General features: G+C 36.5%; 1 protein-coding gene across 1 annotated transcript in view; it reads right to left on the bottom strand.

Moving 5' to 3' along the window:
- The window catches only part of fhod3b (formin homology 2 domain containing 3b), a 151,556-nt gene that overhangs the window by 135,357 nt on the left and 8,254 nt on the right, over positions 1 to 7,945 (bottom strand). The gene's annotated exons all lie outside the window — the stretch shown is intronic.

Below are 7,945 nucleotides of genomic sequence, written 5' to 3'. Positions count from 1 at the left end.
TGGATGGATGGATGGATTAATGGGTGGATGGATGGATGGATTAATGGGTGGATGGATGGATGGATGGATGGATGGATGGATGGATGGATGGATGGATGGATGGACGATAGTATTGTGTTCAAGCACAGAGGCAGAAGGCCAGGATGTGAATAATTTTTTATATATATTTTTATATTATTTTCCAAAATTGTATGGGACAGATCTAGCAGACTTAAAGGACTTGCATTTATTTTGCAGTAGGTGTATGTCACGTTTTCATAGCTGCAGGTGAATCGTAGACATGCAGCGTTTAAAACGGTCCTTGTTTACAAGAAGGTGACCCATCAGGCGTCAGCTACAAACTCACTGGCGTTTTCTAAGGGAGTATTATTAATACCTTGTGTATAAAACAAAATGTGTACCCATAAAAAAACATGGAGCCAATCCAACTCTCACACAAACATAAAAACTGAAATTAATAACCAAAGCGGCTTTGTTCTATCAGTAAGACCCTTTAACTGCAAACACAGAACAGAAAGCTGGTGTTTTATTTCTCGACATAAAGTTCAAGCCATCTCATGTTTGACAGTCTTTCTGCTTCTTTTCAAACGCACTTTTTCCTCAAAGGAAAATCTTGTGCTTTGAGCATCTTTTAAACAATGTCCAAGTGGGTCAAGAAAAGAACAATAGCAGCGCTCTAAGCGAACAGAAAGGACCTAATGAGAAACTGAATAGCTGAGGCCTGCATAGCATGAACACTTGGGTTTTAATTGGCCTCCTTTTAATAGTTGTCAAGCACATCAGAAACACTCAATAAACTAGAAAAAGCATTTTCAGCATAAAATTACTGGCATTTAAATACAAGTTATATTTATCAATAAAATGCGAAAAGCCAAAATTGAGAAATGAACATGCTGAATCAATTTTGAACTCTCTAATGTATTTTAAAGCTGAACCAGAGAATAGTGTGCTCTTCAGGACTTAAATCTTAACTAAAATGTTGCCAATCAATGTGGCAAATCAAAGTTAAATGGAAAGCTGAAAGCATAGTTCAGCACACGCTCACCTCAGTCTGTTCCATCTTTGTAATCCACAAAACAATCAAATCATTGTAAATATCTATTAAGCACGTCAGTCCAGCTCATACTTATAACAGCCTTACACGTGGGGTTTAAAGATTTTTAAAGATGTTTTTTCTTCTTGAAGCAGGATTACGCAGCATTCTTATGAGCAATCTGTGTCTTCCCTGGAGTAGACAGAGTCAAACTGATCCCAGCTGGAAAATTAGGGAATATCAGTGGAGTCAAGCCAAATGTTACTCAAAGAACGGGCAACTCAAAAGTCAATTTCTGTTAAATAACGTAATCAAACTTAAACATTTCTCAGTTTAACTAAAAGCAAGAAACATTTCTATAATCAACTGGGAACTTTAAGGGTTTACGCCTTCAGAGAAGGCCTAAGACTTCAGCACTTATGAACTGTTACATAAAAATTTCTATTTAAACTGTATTTTATATAAAATATATATTTTCAATGTTATATTTTGCAAAGTTTTCTTATTTTCTTTAAAATAGTTTATGAAACTATAATCAGATACTTTTAAATTTGCGTCTCCATGCAGAAACATGTCTGAAGGAGCTTTCTTGTTGGTTAGGACTTCTCTGTCTCTAGAAAAGGCTTTAGCTCTGTCAGAGACTCCAGGATCCATTTGATTAGTAACTGACAGTGAAATTGACCAATAAGAATGCTGATTTAAAGTGGGTGGGACCAAAACATGCTGCCTTAGGCCTTTGGGAATCCATACAGGCCGGTCCTGTGTCAGCGTTAGCTGTTTGTGTTCACAGCAGTCCTGGAGGAGTCAGGCATGGACAATGTGGTAAGATTATTAGCATCACCTTTGTCAAGGTGATCTACAGAAATCAAGATTTATTACAAAAAGGTAGACCAACTGCAGCAGTGGAACTGACAAAAACTAAAATATGGTGAAAGACGTTTTGAAATCAACCTTTATCAAAACTACTTGTGATTTTTTTCCCCCCTAAATAGTCTTTTTTATTAGTTTTCAGCAGGCTACAATAAATAAATGGTATTGTTGGAGCTGCCTATTTTTTTCCCAACTACAGACAAATCCTTATCAAAGATGAATTTGTTTGATGGAGTCAGATCAGTGACATAATATCTGTTCAAGCTACAGTGGAGCCAAACGGTTTGGGACACCAGAGTAGATCATCAGTTGGATCAGCGGCACCACAACCAGATTCTGGCTCACAATAATGTCAGGAAATGAGACACTGAACGTCTCGTTAGTGTTAATTTGTTTCTGGGAGAGTAGCAAGACATGACGTGGTTAAATAAATATTGCGCTTACACACACACACACACATATATATAGATCTTTTTTACTATGTATAAATATATATGTATAAATATATATGTATAAATTAGAAAATCCACACTAAAATTGTAGTTGCTCTAAAAATGATCGTGAGCATCAAATCTGTGGAATGGATTTTGAGCTGACATTAGGGCTGGGCGATATCTCGATATTTTAAGAATATCGAGATAATTTTATATGCGATATAAGATGAGACTATATCGATATAAACAATATAGTGTTATACTTGAAAATCTGCCTGCTGTCGTCTCTTTCTCCCACGCGGACCCTCCTCTCCCTCTCAGCCCAACCCCTAACCTGGTCCCCCCCAGTTTCCTGCTTCTCCAGGTGGGACGGCACGTAGCATTCGCAGAGCAGCTTGTGAGCATGGAAACAAATAATGGCTCTGTTATTTGGAAATGGTTCGGATTTAATTTGTCAGATGTGCAGCAGAAAAATGTTTTCTGTAGACAATGCCGAAAACAAGTCCGACGAAAGCTCCGAGCACAACGAACCTTTTTCACCATTTGAAACATCGTTATAAAGTGGAGTATGAAGAGTGTGTTAAACTTTGTGCTGCAGCTCTGGCTGTGAAGACTTCCTGGCTTCCTTCCCTGAAACAAACTACAGTACGAAACTCTTTTACCTGCGCTGTGCCTTATGAGAGGAACAGTGAGAGGTGGCATGATATTAATAAAGCAATAGTTTATCATATCGCTAAAGACATGGGCCCAGTCTCAACTGTGGAACAAGACGGCTAAAGTTAGCCATCTTGTTAGCCGCTAAGGGTCACATCTTTAGTGATATGACAAACCAGTGCTTTATTAATGTTGTGCTACCTCTCACTGTAAGACGTGAAAATCTGTGTACAGTAGTTTTGCTTTTTCTGCCTGTCCAACTTCACACAGCCCCTCCTCCCTCGCTGAATACAAGCAGCCCCTCACTGCTGCAGCTTCACACACGATGCTTAACGTCGTGAAGGCGGCGCAGCTGGGGAGGATTTTTAAAATATATGTAAATAAATGTCTAAAAAACTAATTTTAATATATGTAAATAGTTTATTTTTGAGACATTGATTTTGTACAGTTAATAAATGTGCCTGTATGACAATTGGGACAAAGCTTTGACTCAGAAATATATTTTTGTTATTATTTTATGGAAAGAAAAAAATATTGAGATGTATATCGTATATCGCGATTTACCTTAAAAATATTGAGATATTAATTTTGGTCCATATCGCCCTAGCTGACATAATCAAAAACGTGACTTTAAAGTGTCCTTGAAGTATACAAAAGCGAAGTTGCAACTTCATAAAGTCCAAGCTCAACATTTGTATCCACAGCTTGTCACTGTCAATATTACATACATTTTGCATGACAGCTGTTTACATCTTCAATTTTACATGGTTCCACACTAAGAAAGCACAGAGTTTCGACTAATTTTTATGCAGAATAAAATTAATTAATTAATAAAAATAAATTTTAAACATGCTTCATATCGAATGTAGTTTTTTGCTGATTGTAGTACTTCAGTAGTACCTTTCTGCCACAGCTGTCCATGTGGGGGAGACCTTGTTTAAATGTCACAAAGAAATGGGGCTTTTCCAACATGGCTAGCTGGGCTAAAGATTCTCTCAGAACAAACTTATTTTTGACACATTTTTTTTAAATTATCATTTCAGCACATGATCAAAGTTTGATAGAAAATAAAAAGGTATAAAGCAAGACTAACTCTTATAAACGTGGTAAAAACAGCTTCATTGCTGGATCTTTAGTGCACTGTAGTGGACGTGCAAAACAGGCTGTTCCGTCATCCTTTCTGAAAAGCTCTGCATCTTCAGTCCACACAGATCCACAGAACAAATTGATCAACTTGGAAGGTGTTTTTTATTTTATTTTATTTTTGAAGTTTTTCTCACCAAAAACTTGATTGCACGTGAACAAGATGTGCAAATGCAACAGAATCCTCGATTTTTCATAATGACCAGAGTAGTGTGGACAGGGCTTTAAATGGTTCAACACCCAGATTTGTTAAATCACTTTGAGTAAGCATTAGTTACAATTGTCTTTATCTAATTGTGTGGTTCTATTTTTGCACATAATAAGGTCTAGTTTGTCATGAGAAAAAAACCTGTATATTCCTTTAATTTTTAGTATATCCTAGCTACAAATATCAGTGACAAAACTTCCTGAGACCAGAATTGTCTCGGTACATGGCTGAGGAATATGGTCAGCTAATGATAATAAGTTGTAGCAGGGATGAGACAGAGGATTAACGGGTCTCGATCTTCTATAGCTGAGCTTCATAGCATGGTGTGGAAGTGATTATGGCCCTTAAGCTCCCATGACATGGATATCTCCTGGCTCTGCAGCAGTCTGTCAGGGGATCATACTTTAATCTGATTGCAAAGACACTAGGTATGACACAGGCGCCCCAGGAATGTAACCTGTCATTAATATCAATTACAGATGGATTCAATTGCCAATAATCAAGAAAGTCTAGGAATTCCTCACTGTTTTCCATGGGTAGGTGGCTGTGCTGTAAACATGTCAAAATATTAGATTTTTCATTTTTATTTGAATACTTTCTATATGCGCATCGTCAATGATAAAAAAATAACCACTAAATATGCATCAGTCACTACCAAAAGTCTAATGCAAAATTTGTAATTGAACAAATTCAGCAAAGTCGTGTTTTGTTGCTAACAAAGACGAGTTATTTGTTGACAATCGAACATTGATCAGTACACTTCGGACAGTCCACAACAAATATCTAGACAGTAAAATAATCCCCGGATGTAAACAAAGTCAGAGTATGGAATCTGAGACACCAGGTCGAAAGCAAAAATGTAAAGTTCTTCGCTCTTCGTATGAGGCCCTGTTTACACGAAAACGATTTCTGGTGAAAATGAAAAAAGTTTTGTTGCGTTTGTAATGTTCATTTACACGAAAATAGGAAATGTTTTCTCTAACAACGGCACAATTTGAGAACAGGTTCCAGAAGGCAATCCATCAAAAACGTCTCGGTGTCTGTTGTCGTGCGAACAGAAAAAATAGATCTTTTCTGTCAGGGAATCCCTGGCTCATGCGCAGTGTGACGCAAAACGTAACGGCTTCCGACGTTCCACAGAAGAAGAAACTATCAACAATGGCGTATACCAGAGTATTTTTTGTGCTTTTGACTCGTAGAAATCTATAAATCTAATTTCCACGGACTACTTTCAGTTTGGACATCACCTGGGCTTATGGCAGTTTTCACATGAGAGAAAAGTTACAACGTTTAGAACTTTTTTGTTTGTTTGTTTTTCATGCATGCACAGAGTTTCAAGTTTCAAAAACATAGCACCAACTAGTGGCGTGGTGAGGGAATTACATCTTTCCCCCGACTACCGTCGCTTTGTAAACAGAGATTGAAATTAGAATGTTTTCATGTAAATGTGTTGATAGAAATGGGGAAAATTTCAGTTTTCATGGGATCATTGTTGTGTAAACAGGGCCTCAAAAGCAGTACAGCACCTAAAAGAGGAGGAAATCAATCCATGAGGCAAAAATTGGTGCTAAGGTTATATGGAAATAGGTACAGTGGGGCTTGAAAATTTATGAACTCTTGATTTTTCTGTATTTCTGCATAAATATGACCTAAAACATTGTCAGATTTTCACACCAGTCCTAAAAGTACGATCGATAAAGAGAACCCAGTAAAACAAATGAGACAAAAAATTTGCATTTGGTCATTTATTTATTGAGGGAAATGTTCCAATATTACATATTTGTGAGTGGTAAAAGTGTAAAAGTGAACCTTTGCTTTCAGTATCAAATTTAGTTGTAAACCAAGGCGAGGAATATTTGCCGTTTTCTAATGCAATTGTGTTTTTGTTTAAAACCCCCAAAAAACAACCGTAAACAATCAGGTAACGATGTAGAAATTGTGTTTGAAGCATAACAATTCCCATTAATACATAGAAATGTGTGTATTTTATTTTTAGTTTTGATGGCTTTATGTTATATATAGGAGTGTAACAAAAATTAATGACGTTCCTAAATGCCTTGATGTTCTGTTGTTTGACTATAATCTGCAGTTAAAAAAAGTGAATACAAAGAATGGAACAAATAAAAACAAAATGGCTTAGACTTTTTTAACTTTACATTAGTTATCGTCCATCAACAACGCTCAACAGCAGGGATGCACCCCTGGGCACATTAGCACCATAAAAAGCCAGTCTACATAATTGCCTTGTTTTTTACTAAATAATTGGTTAACCACCTTCACCCCCAGCCTTGTTAGACAACACTATGTGTTTTTAATGATACAGAGCCAAAACAGCCACTGCCAGCTGGCATGACACAGTTGCTGGCAGACTCTGCCTTTGACAAAAGATGGAGTGGACCATTTTACCCTTACAGTAACTTCCATAAGCTTTGAACTGTTTTTGGGACATGGATGGCTCACTCAGTGTCCAATAGAAACACCAAGCCATAGAGCAGCTTATGAATTCCAAGTTAGACAAATAAATTCAAACGTTTGTAGTCCAGTTAACTATAGATCTTCGTGCCAACCTTCAGTTTTTGATCATCTAAAGTAGGCAGCACATATATCAACACACTTAAGAGTTCATGAAAAACACATGGAGTCAATAAAGTACAAGGCCAAGGAAAGTGCACAAAGCAAAAATTAAACTAACGATTATAAATCCTAATTTCTTCATGTTGTCCAGGAGTGATGTCAGTAAAACACTTCATCTAGCTCTGTATTTTACGGAGACAGTTAAGCTATATTGCATTATCAGTTCGCTTTGATAAACATGTATAACTGTATGTACCTTAGAGGTCTAATGTGAACACCACAGATCCTTTTAGTAGAGATCTGAGTGATTGCTCATGAGGCCTGCCTACACAAGCGGTTTAAATTTTATTTTTACTGCTACTCAACCAGGGAGGCCAGGTATTTTAAGTGACATGGAAACAGTTAGAAATGTTTTCTTACCAGAAAAAAAAGAAAGCTAATATTACAAAGTCATTTATGTACAAAACATGTAAAACACTGTCTTGTTATGCTACAATGTAAACATAATATAGAACAGGACATAGCTAATAATTTAGAAAAAAAATTGAGTTTGACATGAAAACTATTTTTCCTGCTGTGATCATTGTGAGGTTAACAGGACAAATGTTCAATTTAAACATCCTTTTTCTATTAACTCAAAATGGGGAAAGACCTCTGTAACTCATACTTTTTCGTGAAAAAAGCAAATTTCTCTCAGGCAGATCCAACCCCCTCTTAAAAACTGGAAGCAAAGCTCGTTCAGCTCAGTCCCGGAAAAGAGATTTCTGACTAATTTGTCCCGAATCCTAATAGGTATCATTATGATTCCAATCAGATTATGAAAAACATATAGCAAGTAGGATATCATTGTTTATCCCCATTAGTAACCAAATCTGTTTTTTCTTATCGTCGCTAAATTTTTATGTCTCTCTCAACAAGCAGCAGTCATATTGTAGTGATTATGTCTGACTGTAAAAGAAAAGAGGTATTTGTGCTATTTTTTTTAAATCCCAGATTGTTATAATCAGTAATTTTATGTAGCTCATTCTT

This window comes from Nematolebias whitei, chromosome 5 (assembly GCF_014905685.2).
Source record: "Nematolebias whitei isolate Nwh7 chromosome 5, NemWhi1, whole genome shotgun sequence".
NCBI lineage: Eukaryota > Metazoa > Chordata > Actinopteri > Cyprinodontiformes > Rivulidae > Nematolebias > Nematolebias whitei.
Note: the sequence above shows the minus strand (reverse complement) of the source record. Positions and strands in the feature narration are given on the sequence as shown.